This window comes from Centroberyx gerrardi, chromosome 22, assembly GCF_048128805.1.
Source record: "Centroberyx gerrardi isolate f3 chromosome 22, fCenGer3.hap1.cur.20231027, whole genome shotgun sequence".
Classification (NCBI taxonomy): domain Eukaryota; kingdom Metazoa; phylum Chordata; class Actinopteri; order Beryciformes; family Berycidae; genus Centroberyx; species Centroberyx gerrardi.
Window position 1 is genome coordinate 3834582 of NC_136018.1, and position 17041 is coordinate 3851622.

Here is a 17041-nt window from a genome sequence, read left to right on the forward strand (position 1 = left end):
TAGTTGGCTAATCAAGCGCCATGGATTGCTGCTGCATCCTGCTGGCTGTGTAGTTACCTGTGTAAATCACATCGCGGTGATGGATAAAAACAACAACACCACTGGGATTTTGAATGGCTTGTTTCACTTTAAAAGACTCCCAGATGGCTCAGTTGACAAATCAAAAGTAATATGCATCTTGTGTCAAATGGAATTTCAATATCACCGAAGTACTTCGAGTTTGAGCTACCACCTATGAGCCAAACATACAGGTGCTAACATTAATCAGACTAGCGCCAAAGCCGGCAAAGCACTATTTTAGAATGTGCGAATCGCCACAGACCTGTGGATGAAACTACATCTAAGAAGTTAACTACAGCGATTGCTAAATGGGTGGCAACTGACTGCAGACCAGTCAACATCGTAGAAGACTCGGGTCTAAGGGACGGGCAAATGCCGTCACATTAACCGAGGATCATTGGAGTAATCAAAATTATCTCGGAGTAACTGCACACCATATAGACACTGATTGGACATTGCACTCCTTTGCTTTAACGGTTCAACATACCGAAGAACGACACTATGCAGAAACATGTGCTCAGCATTTCTCCCAAGTTGCAGAGCAATGGGATATTGCAAGGAAGCTGACGACAATTGGCACGGACAGTGCACAGCAGCAGCAAGACTCCTGCCATACGAACACATGCCGTGTATCGCGCACAGTTTACAGAGATCGATTACAACGTCAATCCGTGACAGTGGTTTCGAGAATGTCTTGACAAAATGCCGCAAACTGGTTGGACATTTCAAGCATAGTCCAGCAACCCAACGCAGCAGAACTGCGCCGACAGCAAGCGGAGAACGGACAACAGTTCGAAGCTCTAATCCAAGATGGAACTCCACTCCGATCACATGATCACTCGGCTTCAAAGAAACAGAGATGCACTCAGAGCTACACTTGATCTCACTCAGCAAAGAAGCATTCCAGCCATGCCGACCAAGGCCGAATTCGAGAAAATCAAAAAGCTTGAAACACTCCTTGAACCCTGCAGGTAAGCTACTTAAAAAAAATCACAATAACATTTATTTTGAATTTATTTTGTAGAAATTGCATGAAAATGTGATTCATTATTGTCTCTTTGATCACTGGCAATTAATTGCACTTTATTTTTCATGGCAGGTATGTGACTGATCTTCTTGGGGGAGAACAAGACATATCCTGCTCAGTGCCACTTGTTCCGGGTGATGGGAGCTTCTGATGATGATCCAGGCTATGTGCTCCGGTTTAAAGAGGCCTTCACAACTGACCTTTCAAAGCGGAAAGAAAGCACCAATGTCCAATGGTTGAAAGTGGCAACAGCAGTCGACCCCAGATTTATCTGGATCTGAAATGCCTTCCCAGATCTGAAAGGGAGGAAGTCTGGAGGTTGATTAAAGAAGAGACTGCCCTAACAAAGAAACAAGAGAGCCAGAACCACCTGAAAAGAAGATGAGCCTCCTGTTGGTTGCATCAGATTCAGAAGATGAAGGGGAGGCAGCAGCTGACACTTCTGTGGATCGGTACAGAGCAGAGCCCAGCATCTCCATGGAAGACTGATGGTGGTCTGAACACACCTCTCGCACAGAAATACTTAGCTACACCTGCAGCAATAGTACCATGTGACAGACTGTTCTCACTCTCTGGTCACATTGTACAGAAGAAGAGAGCAGCACTGTCCTCTGATAATGTTAACAGACTGGTCTGTCTTAGCAATTGGCTTAAAGAAAAGAAACAGGAGAAAAGTTAGCATCTGAATCTGATGTGTCTAATGAGTGCAGTTTTTCATTTCACTTTACTATCATTGGGACATTGTTTTTTCCCCCCTGTGCAGTACAGGAGAATTATGAAGATTACATTCTTCATTAGAAGATTGAAAATGTTACAAATGTCCTGCTGTGGCAGCCCATTTTTGGACCGTTCTGTGTACTTAAATTGTAAGAAGTAGACATTGTATTAACTGGGTCTACATTGCACTTCTTTTGATTTGAAAGAAATATAAAAGATCATAAAGTAAATTTGTGTTAATTTGATTCGCAATCAAGACACTCTGGTAAGAATTGCTTTACATTGTTAATATGGACTTAAAAACTGTTTTGAAATGCAAAATAATGGAATTGTAAAAATGCGATTAAAAACACGATTAATTGCGATTAACTATTGAAATTCGGAGATTAATCACGATTAAGAAAATTAATCGTTTGACAGCCCTAGTTTAAATACAATAAAGCCAAATTAGACAAATAATGGGACACTAAAACTCTCCATTGAAACCAAAACTAATGACATTATTTTAGTGTCAGCAGCTCTTTAAGGCAGGGAGACCCACCACACCTATTCAATGGTAGAGAAACTCTGTGATACATTAGGCCTTTTAATGATTAATTGATTCACCTAAAACATAGTTCAACAATTAAATTAATAAATAAAATGTGCAAAGTTTTGTGTGCAGTTTTATCACACAACACAATGCCACAAATGTTGCAAGTTTTGAGGGAGCGTGCAATTGGCATGCTGACTGCAGGAATGTCCACCAAAGCTGTTGCCCGTGAATTGAATGTTCATTTCACTACCATAAGCCGTCTCCAATGTCGTTTCCGAGAATTTGGCAGTACATCCAACCGGCCTCACAACCGCAGACCATGTGCAACCACGCCAGCCCAGGACCTCCACATCCGGCTTCTTCACCTGCGAGATCGTCTGAGACCGGCCACCCGGACAGCTGATGCAACAGTTGGTTTGCAAAACCAAAGAATTTCTGCACAAACTGTCAGAAACCGTCTCAGGGAAGCTCATCTGCGTGCTCGTCGTCCTCACCGGGGTCTTGACCTGACTGCAGTTCGTCATCGTAACCGACTTGAGTGGGCAAATGTTCACCTTCAATGGCGTCTGGCACTTTGGAGAAGTGTTCTCTTCACAGATTAATCCCGGTTTTCACTGTACCGGGCAGATGGCAGACAGCATGTATGGCGTCGTGTGGGCGAGCGGTTTGCTGATGTCAACGTTGTGAACAGAGTGCCCCATGGTGGCGGTGGGGTTATGGTATGGGCAGGCATAGGCTACGGACAACGAACACAGGTGCATTTTATTGATGGCAATTTGAATGCACAGAGATACCATGACGAGATCCTGAGGCCCATTGTCGTTCCATTCATCCACCGCCATCACCCCATGCTGCAGCATGATAATGCACGGCCCCATGTTGCAAGGATCTGTACACAATTCCTGGAAGCTGAAAACATCCCAGTTCTTGCACGGCCTGCATACTCACCAGACATGTCATTGAGCATGTTTGGGACGCTCTGGATCGGCGTGTACGACAGCGTGTTCCAATTCCTGCCAATATCCAGCAACTTCGCACAGCCATTGAAGAGGAGTAGACCAACACTCCACAGGCCACAATCAACAACCTGATCAACTCTATGCGTAGGAGATGTGTCGCACTGCATGAGGCAAATGGTGGTCACACCAGATACTGACTGGTTTTCAAAAAATGCATATCTGTAGCCCTAGTCATGTGAGATCCATAGTTCAGTGCCTAATAAATGTCTTTTTTCAAGATAAAACTGCACATTTTAGAGTGGCCTTTTATTGTGAGCAGCCCAAGGGACACCTGTGCAATAATCATGCTGTTTAACCAGCATCTTGATACGCCACACCTGTCAGCTGGATGGATTATCTTGGCAAAGGAGAAGTGCTCACTAACACGGATTTAAACAAATTTGTAAACAAAATTTGAGAGAAATAAGCCTTTTGTGTGCATAGAAAAAGTCTTAGATCTTTTATTTCAACTCGTGAAAAATGGGAGCAAAAACAAAAGTGTTGCGTTTATATTTTTGTTCAGTATAGATATAAAAAAAAAAAGGCCAAGTGTGTACATTACATTCTGTTGTACAAGGGTGAAATGCATCTTATGAGCATTAAATTCTTCCCTTTGAACTGTGACTAGGACAGAAGAAAATGGGAAAGTGCTGGAAACTCCCTCACAGTTTGACCCAATTCCATCCCTATATACTTTTGTGTCTTTTCCTTTAATCTGCAGAAAGTTTTCTTGTTCAGGCTTTTAAAGTTGCGCTTGTTTAGACAAATGGCACTCCGGCTTTGGCACAGAGTGTTTCGTGAATTACCGGGTAGAAATATCCCATTCTACTTAGTCAATGATGTAATTTTTGCAAGAGGCTCAATCAATATGAGATGCCTCAGCTGTATAATGTGCTTGCGGTGTTGTGGGTGTTCAAATCTCGGCTTTCCTACTGTAGCACACGTATGTTCTTAGCGCTAACCGGAGTCATTGTGGGAGCGCATGGGAGCGGTGCCAGGGCTCGGCATCAAAGATGACATTCATCAAGGAAATGAAGAGGGAGATAAAGGCAGCACGGGAGAACGCTGCCGCACATATTCAGCGTGTTTAACACCAATGTGAAAAGGTATGTATTGATCAGGCAGGCTGACCTCCCCCATTCCCTTTTGGCTGCGCTTAGAGCTTATGCTTTGCAATCAGGGCAATCAAAACAGGGCCTGATTCCCTTTGGAGCGCTTCCTCTTTTACCCTGTGGCAAATCAAACTCCCACCGGCTTGACAAAGAGACCCTCAAAAGCACAAGCGTCAACACCTTTGTGTTCAGGGCCCTACTCGACAGGGGTGGTGCCAAATCAGGTCGCCGAGGAGAGACGGGGTATTCACAGGGAATAATGGAAATGATTGAACCCTCTACGCACACGGCAACCGCCGACAAAAGCCGGAAAAAATATTCCGCCCCCTCTGTATTCAGATAAGAAAGGATAAAACGCTCCAGAAATCACTGTAAACCAAGATGTTTACCCGTGAATTATTGTTTGCTTTATCTGACGGTAAATATATGCTTGAGCTAAGGGGAGATGACTAAGGTGGGGATCTCTGATTTATGCATAATGCATGCTTCAGTGTCTATGGATTGCATGCAACCTCATCTAAAAGAGAGCATGGAAAATACAATATTTTAGGGTATTAACACAAATGCATTTATGCAGCTTAAATCTTCTCCCAAAAACTGCTTATTATAAACAATTGCTTGCCAGTTGGAACCAGGGAAGGTAAACAGTCATGTTGGTGTCTTGTAATTTCAACATTTCTAGCAACAATGGCATATAAGCAGTGGTGATATGAGCCGGGGTGTGTGAAAAGCACAGTGGAAGAGGGTCCATCAAGTCAGTTTTCACCGCGGTAACCTCGAGCGCAGCTTTCAACAAGCTAGCGGTATTGATTGTCTGCCGTTGATGGGAGGGGGGGGAACTTTTTTTACAGAAAGTTAAAACCTCAGGAGGCGGCGAGAAGCGATCCTCAGGAGCCTTCATGTCTCACTGCTGATGTTTGTTATTCACCTGTCTGTTTATCTGTCACATGCAGCAGGACACGCACAGCTGGCACAGAAGGTGAATAATTTATTGCGGATATAGTCTGTAATTGTCACACTTTTGTTTCATGTCTGTTGTGCGCCTGCAGACAGTATACTCGCACACACCTACTGTACTGAGCATGTGCAGACCGCTGGAGCTCTTCAATGAGGGCGTCAATAGACATGAAACGGTAAGCTCCCAGAGTCAGAATTGCTTTATTTGTCAAAAATCATAGATCTACAGGAGTTTGTCTTGGTGGGACTGGTGCAATCAGCGTCAATAACAATACACACACTGACACACATAGGCACAGGACAGAAGACTATTCATTAGACTCTCCACAGAGACTCACATTACTATTGTTTTTATGTTTGTGTCTTATTATAAAAGTAGTAATTAAAAACAAACAAGCTAAAAGGGTTAAAAAGAAATCGAGGCAAAGCAAGAAACATGAAAGCAAAACATAAAAAGGCAACATTAAATGAAGGCTGGGGTCCCCTGCAGGGCCAGTAATTAACAAATATATCATATATTGTAGAGCCCCCTTGGTCCAATCGGTGTACATTTTTGAAAATGCTGGAATGCACCAGTGATATGTATCTTTTCTCCAAATATTGTCAAAATCCTACTGGTGGTGTCTGAGATGTCGAGCGTGACACATCATGGACGAACAGACAAACAACGTAGTGTCTCACTTGTGCCAGTCAATTTTGATAATGTCAGAATGCAGTAATAAGTAGTAACCATAACCCTCATCCCCACAAATGTCATCAAAATCAAATCAGCAGTGTCTGTGATATGATGAAGTTACAAATGAATGAACAAACAAACAAACAAACAGACGAAGACTGATCCATAGTACTCCCCGAATTTGATCGTGGGACAATAACGGAAAGATCATTAAATAAAAGCAAGTCTATTAGAGGTTTAAGGAACTAGCCAAGGATTTAGCCGGCCTAAGCTCCTATAGGGCAGGTTGTTCCAAAATCTAGGAGTCCTGATGGAAAAGGCCAGATCACCTCTTGCCTCCAATCTGATTCCCTTATGAAATTGCTGCTGTTGATGTTTAAATGACATTATCACACAATTAGCTACAATGAGACTGGTGTTCTTTACCTTGTAGATGCCATTCAGTCCCATTCATAAGGCTAAAAAAGCATATAATACACATTTTATTTGTGAATGAAAAGTAGTTCAGCGCGTTCACTCACTTTCACCTGAGAAGATGGGTTTGTTTACATCGGAAGTCCCGCCTGACATAACACTTAAAAGAGTGTTTATCCGTCTGGAACTAGTCAGTGTGGAATAAGCTGGGGTTATCATTCCACAATTCATCCCACAAATTAGTTGGAGCTGCTGATAACAAGAAGCTACAGTAGTTTGCTCTCTGCTACGACGCCGTTTTCAAAAGTTGGGATAATTACGTAAAATGCAGGACATCTAAAATATTTAGCTGGTGGCACCAACCTTGAATCTTTTCCCTCTCTCGTCTCTTTGGTTTCCTTTTGGTATGAAGCATCACAGATCAGCTGGTTGGTAAACACGAGCGAGCTGTGTGACGTTTACTGACGACACCTTACAGGATTTCTGGGTGTCGAAATTCAAATTGTGCAAAGTTGCCTTGTTGCCACAAATCAAAGTGAGCAATAAAATGTTAAAAAAGGTTAAGATGTTAAAATTGGGGTGAAGTGATCTTGTCTTTTCATCTCACTGAGCCAATGAAATCGCCCAGATGACCACGAGACACCAGAAACACAAATTTAATGGTAATCCATGAGCTGGAGAGGTCTGCCATACAGTAAATGATAACAGATAGCAAAAGATGATTTTTATCAGGCTGTGTGGGTAAAGTGAGAAGTTGTTTATACACTGTTTGTGTTTTTTCTGGAGGCTTTGCTTTTAATGTTTGGCCTTTCCTCCTGGGCACCGCAGCTCAACCTCAAAATTTGTTTGCTTCTGTTGCTGCAAACATGTAAGTGAGATTGCCCTGCTGAAATACCAGGTGTAATTTAGCTGGGGAATGTGTTGCACACAATTTGCCAGAGTACCAGAGATGAAAGGGTCTTTCAGATGTGTTCCAATACACATCCACACACACACACACACACACAAACATACACATAGAGACACCCTCCTATCCACAAAGATATCCACAGCGTCAATACCTGCAGAAAAGTCAAAACTCTTACTGCAAGAAATGCCAAAGGCTGCTTGACATGAAACAAGTCTCCTCTCACATCTCTACCTCTTACTCTACTTATTAGATGAAAATGCTTCATTTTCAATTTACCTCCAAGACCGCAGACACACTAGATGATTATCGGGCTAATTATCAGCGTATTTGCCTATCCTGACAGGTGGGAGGGGGAGCTGTGATCGGAGGCTTGATTGAGACTGATGGATCAAACAGATTATCTGGTAGTGTGAGCGGTTTACAGATTCAGTCTTAACCAGGCTGATCGACACACAGGTTGATCTGAGCCCCGATCGGATCAAACACGTCTGATATTTTTACGACCCGACATCTGGACGGGTCCTGAAGTGTGTTGGGATCACAGACTCAGTCCATCAGCAGACTTACTTACTTACTCCTCTTCATCCCCTATGGGACATAAGGCTGTCCATCAGCAGAGACCATACCCAATGATAGCCGTGTTTACAGTGAGGTGAGGCGTAGGTGTTATATAAAAAGTTATTAATGATAATAATACAGGGACGTTCATTTAGGAAGTCCTATCCTACAATAAATGGAAGTTGCTTGACTTATACCAAACCTTTTTGTCCCCCCTGATTGGCCTAAACTACAACGTTTGCTCAATTGTATCGGATTTTCATGCAATTTAAGGGAATGATGTGTCTCATTGCTTTATTCTGGTATTTTTAAAATTGCACCGATTAGTCTAAGGGGGCACGACAGTGTTTGCTAACTTGTTGGATTTTGCCGAAACTTGGGAGAATGATGCATCTCACCACTGCATTCTCACATTTAAAAAATGACACTGATCAGCCCAAGGGGGGGAACTGTCAATATGTATGTGAATACATATTGATTGATGTTGGATCGCTCAAGTTCCCGTGAGATTAGAGGTCCTGACGTCTCAGGAGTCAGCAGGCTCATCTCCGTTATACTGTAAAGTGTGTGATGCTCCGTCTTTGCCTAAAATGGTTAGGATTTTAAAGGTCTTCTATGTGTCCCCAGCCTCACACTGAGACTGACTAGACTTCATTCAAAACAACAAAGAGGAGTTAATTAGTATTGCGATATGATTCTAGAAAAGGAAAGTCTTTGTCCTTACATCTGTCCTCCATTGTCAGGGCTGGGTGATTTTTCATGAAATTGTTAATAAAGACATTTTATGCTTATAAAGACATTTGATACTAGTTCAAATCACCGTCTGAAGGGAAAAGGACACACCAGCCAGTTAGGACATCGAGCCTCAAAAATGCCTCAAATGGACTTTAAAGCAATATTCCACTTAGTTTTAACATTATTTATTTGGCACTTGACCGCCATGAAAAACAAGAATATAAACTACTCACCAAGATCAGACTTTACTTCCAATTAATTTGAATGAGCCACGAAAATAGACTGAAAACTGACATTTAACACGTTGGTGAACAGATTCAACAGCAGAACAGCAACAACAGAAAAATGCTATTTGGCGAAATAGCATTTTTATTGATAGATGAGAACATACATACATGCCTTCTCTTCGATCAATCTATCTATCTATCAGTTTTCAGTCTATTTTTGTGGCCTCATTCAAATGAATGGGAGGTAACGAACGCTACAAACTCGTCCAGCTGCATCTTGATGAGTAGATTATATTCTGGTTTTCATGGCGGTCAAGTGCCAAATAACCCCCATGTTGAAACTAAGTGGAATATTGCTTTAAGAAGCTGAGATAGCAAAAAAATATATATATTCTTTGAATGACATGGTGCAAAAATGAAAAATAAAGAGAAAATTGAAGCAAACATTTCAGTCCACCAGGTCAGTGCTCTGGGTGCAACCTGTATTGGACGTCTTCAAATAGATTAGACAGAGTCAAATAGACAGAGGATAATTGCCAAGAGCTTAATGGAGCTCAGATGTTTAGAGTTGACTGGCTGAGGCAGCTGTCCGTGTGTGTGTAACCCGTGTGTTACGCCTAATGAAGGTGATTCTGCGTTGTCGTAATAAAGAGGCAGGAGGCAGGACCGGGTCTCTGGTTCTTTAGTGAAGATCTGTGGTGATACAAATGCACAAAAGCATCAGCTGTGTGTGTGTGTGTGTGTGTGTGTGTGTGTGTGTGTGTGTGTGACAGACTTGGCTCCCCTCATGTCAGCAGGAAAAGGCTTTTTTCTTTTTGGAACTCTGAGTTACAATATGATATAATCTAACAGCTAATTTGACACAATAAAGTTCAATTGCATAGGCTGTACAATATGAATCACATAAAAATACTAAATATGACCATGGATAGTCAAGCATCAGAAATATAGGATAGAAAAATATGAAAAATAACAAATTAAATTAAACAATTGGGCAATGAGCGATGAGATTCAATTAGGTAACCAGAAAACCCACATTTCATTACTTTAACCAATATAAAAATAGAAAACCACAGTATCAACTCTCATTAACATTTCAAGTTTAGATGCACTACAATTATATTAACAATGGGATTTTAAAATGTGTGCATGGTTGTATGTAAGTGTATGGTTGTATTTTGTAAATGCGTATGTATGAGTATGAATGTATGGGTGCATGTGTGTATATAGATATGTATAGTTTTACATTTTTATGATGTACAATCATGTTTAGATATATTTCTATTTTTATTCATGTAAATTCTGCTTCTATTCAGTTGTTAACTGTGAGCATGAATACTAATAAACTCAAACTCATAGCAACCACACCAGCTAGACTCAACTTATATAGCTAAACTGGTGTGAAAGAACTATAAGGCTATGAGGCTACAGCCTTTCATTGCACAGTAAACAGACTCAGAAACTAAAACACAAGGAAACATCTCCATACCTGTGGTGATACAAATGCACAAAAGCATCAGCTGTGTGTGTGTGTGTGTGTGTGACAGACTTGACTCCCCTGATAGAAAGAACAGAATTAACACAATTAATGAGGAAAGACGGAGTTTGTTATGCTAGCTAGGAGACGAAACTCATTAAGAACTTGGGTTAGCGATCTCAGATCTCGACAGGATTTACACATGATGAATTTGATATTATATAGAACAAGATACAACAATTAGATCACGTTCAAATCGCAAATTACAACTTTTATAAACATTTATCAGGTGGAGTTTGACTTGACGCAACCCACCTCGTGTCAGCAGGAAAAGGCTTTGACCTGCGCACACACGCACGTACAGTACGTACCTAGATAGATAGATAGATAGATAGATAGATAGATAGATAGATTTAATTTTTTTAATGTGTCACTCCTCAACAAACAAGTCAAACAAAGCAACAAACACAATAACCCCAAAAAAAGAAAGTTGAGGACCACTCATCAAGAGTTACGAGACACAGGCTAAAAACAATACACATAAAAAAAGATACTAGAATATATATATATACATGTATATACATACATACACACAAATATACACACACTTAAGTACATACATTCGTACCTACGTAGCCACGCTGAACGTGTTCACACACACAAACCCCAAAACACACACAGGCAGGAGATTCAGACCCAAAAGGAGAGAATTAATGAAAGGGAATGTTTTGGTGAAATTCATAAGCTATGTTTATATTAACCTGTTACATGTGGACAACTATACAGAGCGATGGCCTCTACCTGTGAAAAGTCCAATTAACTAGATAGACTTTAGACATGATGCAATGCAGATCAATACAGACCGACATGAAGAATCCACAACAAATACAATATTAAAACATTCCCCCATCTGATAGTTACTAAGACCTTCAATCGAAAAATTATGGAATACCTTCAGGGGAATAACTGAAGGAGGAGAGAAAACCACATAGCATTACAAAAAGCAAGACTGGTTCAAAGGTTCATTAAGACCAAAATGTTGCTCTGTGTTAATTAAATATATCCATCTACTCTCACAATGTAAGAGTCTTAGCCCTAAACTTCTGTATCTGCATGTTTAATTTGTCTAAGAATGAATGTGTGAGACTGGATGGTCGCTACATCACCCGTCCATGCTCAAAAGTGATTTACTGTACATTTTTTATTTAAAACACAACTTCCAGCACTATTTTCTGTGGATTTCCATGCTATCTTCCTGTCTAAATAGAATCAGACCATGCTATATTAATTCCCACAGTTCAAATGCCCATGAACAAAAAGATAACTTGAGCTCCCATTGTAAGGAATCTAATGTTTTAGAGATTTTCAATAATGCCTTAAAATTAGGCTGGGATCACACTTACTGTGTTGAGTGATGGAAGTTCATTCACTTCAAAAGAATCGGTTACTGCTGCATTATTCTGTTGCAGATGCGTTGCATTCCCATGAAGGTGTTGTATTGGTTCGATTTATTCTTCTCATGTATTGATAACGCATGTGCAAACTAAAATGAATATTGTTTTGCTCTGTGTTTTGCTCGCTATCTGTGAATATGTTGTAATGAAATTGTGTAACACTCTTCACAGACAAACAGACGCCGAGGATGACTTTTTGTTGGACACCTTTATTCCCTTAATACAAAGTAGAGTCTGGGACCAAAGCTGATAAACACAATAAACAGAAGCAGTCCCAGGTCCATGGTTCTCTCCCAGTATAAGGTGGCCTGTCCCATTCAGGGGAGCAAGCAATTGCCCCAAGTCGAGGAGTTCAGGTATCTCAGGGTCTGATTCACACGGGATAGCCAACTAAAATATGCAATTTCTCATTAAAATGTTTTTTTTTTTAGTCATTGTTGGGTGTAAAAAAAACAACACAAAACTGCAAGAATCTGAAGTCGTTTCTATGCTGAGAAAGGCTTATCAGTTGATTTCTGCTGGGGATTAAAAGCAAACTTTCACACGTCAGAGAGAGGAAATCCAGTCAGAACACGACCTCAACACGCCGCTCTCTCTCCAGTCTAGAGTGAAGCTCGCTCGACCGAGGTTCATAGCAATGTGTGTTATCTTTAGTTCCAACTAGACTGAGCTAGCACAGCTGTGTTTTGTGTAAAAGGTTTGGAATTTATCAAGTTTGGCCGCTAAGCAGCCGGCGCTCTCTCTCTCTCTCTCTCTCTCCAGTGTAGAGTGAAGCTCGCTCGACCAAAGGGCAGAGGGAACGCCCTGCAGCTCTCTGAATTGTATCACTATAGAAAATGCAGCAGCCAAAAGATCCATTTTATTACAGTTATTGAATGTTAGGAATTTTCAAATCTTGGTGGATGACGAACATATAGAACTCAAGAGTGATACTAAATAAGAAAATTCACATTTTTAACGGGGTTGACCGTCCCTTTAAGGTAAAAAGGGAAAGTGAGATTATGTATAGCGGCTGCAGTAATGCACACATTGCATCGAACCGTGATGGTAAAGAGAGAGCGGAGCCACACACCCGTTCCAAAAATCGGTACGTATCGATGAGTGTTGTTTTTCAGTTGTACCCCGAGTCAAGGTTGTGAGACCCGCAGCCAACACAAGTCACAGAAGAGAACAAATGTTTTCCACCAACACAACAAGGTCACATTAGCTTGGTAAAACTCAATGCAGCCCCTTCATTTGTTATTCTAAATAGGCTGTCATTTGGCCATTTAGCCCTTATGATGATGAATAACACGTTTTCGGTTACTAATGTTTCTTTTGGTCACAGTTGGAAGGAAAAGATAAAAAGGAACAGTAGCCAACAATAATAGGGAGCATTAATATTGTTTTAAGCTTTCATTTCATTTGTTTACTCTATTTGGCTACACACACAAGATTTTCCCCTCAGCTGTGAAGGCTTCAGAACTTCATCCCAGATCGTGAAGCGCAGAACGCTTGCTGTGTGCTGAACGCCGGCGCCACAAATCAAATGCCACGCTTTGTGTCCCAACAGGCTGCGGTGGCTTTGTTTCCCCCCCTCTCTCCCCCTCCCTCTCCCTGTTTCCTCATGCTGTCACCTATGTAAGATATCTCCTTTGTTGGCAAACGCAGGAAAAACATATTGTTCTTTGAACTTGAAGTGAAATGAGTGGAGATGGCGCACCTCGAGGGTTTTCAGACCATCAACTTGTATATCCGTTTAAAACCTCTTCAGGTCTTAGCTGCAACTGGGGCTTTGTGTGATGTGTTTGCTCTAACCCCCCCCTCCCCTCCCCTCCCCTCCCCTCCCCTCCCTCCCATACCATCCACCCCCCCCCCATCTCCTGTCTCTCCTTGATAGGGCCGGTCAGGGCGAGGAAGCCATGGCTTACCTGGGTGGATTGCCTTGGACGGCAGCCTAATCATCTGGCCCCAAGTCAGACGCTGGCTGGGCCAAAGCTACGACAGCACAACAGATGGGCCCTCTGAGGACCCACCGCATCTGCACTCTTACAGGAAGATGAAGAGGAGGACGGGGGGGGGGGGGGTTAAAAGAGACAGGAACTAATTCCTCTCATCTTCTGATTTCACGCAAATGAGTGCAAGAGATGTGTATAACGAGTTGGCATCCAGCGTTGGCTAGGTAAGCAAAGAACTGAGTCATGAACACCGGCGAGGCGACGCACTGAAGAGGCAAACAAACATCGCTCCCTCTCATGTATAAGCTTTCAATTAAGGAACAAGGAACGCTAAATGATTTAAGGGAATAGAGTGGACTTACATGCAGTCCTGACGCTGTTTACTCCGTGTCTCTGGACCAGCGATGAAGTGAAGTGATCAGCAAAGTGAAAGTTTCTTTTGGGTAATGACAAACATCCACAGTTAACAGGGAGTAAGTGACAGTCACAGTGGTGCTGCAAGACTGACTTTGTCTTCCTGTATGAAAATCGCTGCTTGTCCGGTGGATAATACGTTTTCCAGTTATTATGCAAATGTCTGCCAGACACAAATCCATGAATGACTAATAAGAAGCTCTTCATTGGATATTTTGAGCAGCATCACTGGCTTTTTGAAATATTTGGATTAACCCCAAAAAAATGTTGATGATTTATATTCACCTCTTAGTTTCCATAGCATGCACGCACACACACACATGCACTCACTCACCTGTGTGTGTGTGTGTACACCTAAATGTGTACACACACACAAACACACACACAATTGTGCCAGTGTACTCATTCTCTATCACACATATACACACATGCACGCACGCACTCACACACACACTCCAACACACACACAAACACACCTCCATGTGTACACACACGCACTCACAACACACGCAAATGTGCCAGTGCACTTATTCTCTATCACGCATATACACACACACACACACACACACACACACACACACACACACGCAGTCCTCATAATGACGGCCCAGTGTGTATCTGTCCCCCGGTGCGGTGTGTTGTCTATATTTATCAGCTCGCCGCCTGCTGAGTCAGACCGGTTTGGATGGCCGGCCTCCGTCTTCACCAGCAGACGGATGCAGCTGCCGGCTGCTTAGTGCCACAGTGGGAGTTTCCCCAGGAACCGGCGCAGCGGGGGGGGGGCGGCTGAGCGCTTAGCACCGCGCAGAGAGAGACCGGGACTTTCTTAGTGCGTTGACCATCGCTTGTCTCTCCTGGCTGCTAATTCTGACGCGGGCCCCGGAGAGAGGAAGCCTTTTCCGCATGCTGGGGCCCCGCTGCTAAAAGACCCCGTTCTTCTGCTAAATTACAGCCTTGTTGTGCTTGTGGGATGTGGGGATTTTTTTTTTGTCACTCAAGGGCCCAGAGGAGATGATCATGCGCTGATCACACCCCCCGTCACACACCAGAAATCACACATTAAAATACGGCGGAAAAAAAAAAAAGAAAAGAAAAGAAGCCCTAGCCATTTTTCTCTCAAATAATAATAAGGCGCAGTAGTGATTTGCACATATTAACTTTGTGTTATGCACAGTTGTACATCTGCTCTGAATTAGTCATTATGTTCTTACTGTAATTTGGCAGAGTGGGGGTTGTCCTCATCTGCCACAAACGCTGTGGCTGTAAACTCAAAATTCACAATACTCATATCCATACAAACAGCCAGATAAAAATCAACTTCAAACCCCAAACCTCAAAACGCTATCATCAAACGCCGAACGCACACACACACAAGCTCAGCTTTGGGAAATTCCGGGCCCGCTGTCGTCTGTGGCATCCATGTTTATTTTGATGGCGTACTATTTCATGTAGAGCGGAAGCAGTGACAGCGATGTTCTGAGGGGGGAAGTCAGACAACGAGTCAGCCCAAAGGGAAACATCCAACAGTGTGAATGGTGATGATGATGGTTATGAGAACCTGGGATAAAGTGATGGGAGGGAGCAGATGACTCACCCAGATGGTAGAGGAACCATAATCGCTCCGTCTCCGAGTCAAAGCTGCCATCTTGGTTCTCTCATTGCTTCCATTTCCTCTGCAATGCCTTCCTGGTGGACCGATAGCGCCGCATCACGGAGGGCAGGACCCCCTCCGCCTTGTCCACGATGAAGCATGCGAGCCCAGAAACAACGCGCTTAATTGTGATTACCTTCTGTGTTTTCTAATTTACACACAGCTTGTGGTGTCGCTCGGTTCGTGCCGGAAAAAGAAAAGCACGCTTTCAGAGGATAGTGTCAAAAAGCAGATAAACTACTGCAGCCAAGTTTAATTCCTCTTTGATAACGGACCACAAAATCAGTCATTACCCGGCAGTGTGCAAAGCCCCAAATTCTATTGTCTTTGTCTCATTTAATGCTTGTCACGTGTGAAATGAACTATCAGGCTACCGAGAGCACTTATGATAAAAAATGATGGGCAAAAGCCTGAAATATGGTACTTTATGGGAGCCAGAGCCTACTTTTACAAGGTTAATGAACTCTCACTAACTTTAATAGTCTGTTTTCCGACTCATGCATCTTCATAAAGCACCCTTCCCCAAAGTCTGCAGGCGAGGGGTGCCATTTCAAACAGCTGTGCCAGGCGCACTCCTGCAAAATGAAAGGAAGCTCATGATGAATCGCATCCGCCTTCCCCTACTTCCTTTTCCCATTGTTCCTCACCTGGCAAACGTCAGTGGATTACCTTCATTTCCCTGATGCCTAGAGGTGAGGGAATGAAGAGAAAGTGCCAAGAGAACAAGGGACTTCTATGGGTTTCCTAATCACCTGGACCAAAGGAGGGCAAGGGGGGGGGAGGGGGGAGGTGGCGTCCCAAGAGCGGTATTAACAAGCAGCCTCAGCGAGCAGCCAAGGTGAGAGCTCCGGGCCTGCTCCCAGCTCTGCAGACAGGGAGAGAGACTGCCATATTGCACGTGTACGCATGTGTGTGTCGTGTGTGTCGTGTGTGTGTGTGTGTGTGTGTGTGTCGATGACGCCTGCGCCGCCGTCTGGCATTAATGAAACGACAACTGACGCAGCCCCCACATTGTTAAACTCATGAGCACACGACAAACCTTTATGAGAAGCAGCATTCACTCATAAACAAACACGCCGCTGCACACAGACACTTTATTCACACACACACACACACACACACACATATATATATATATACACACACACTCGCAGGAGCACTAAAACAAGAGGTGCGGCAGGT

General features: G+C 42.8%; 1 pseudogene; it reads left to right on the top strand.

Annotated features, from left to right (window-relative positions):
• The first annotated feature begins 604 nt into the window (after positions 1 to 604).
• LOC139925038 (E3 SUMO-protein ligase ZBED1-like) lies at positions 605 to 1766 on the top strand (annotated as a pseudogene).
• Positions 1767 to 17041: the final 15275 nt, after the last annotated feature.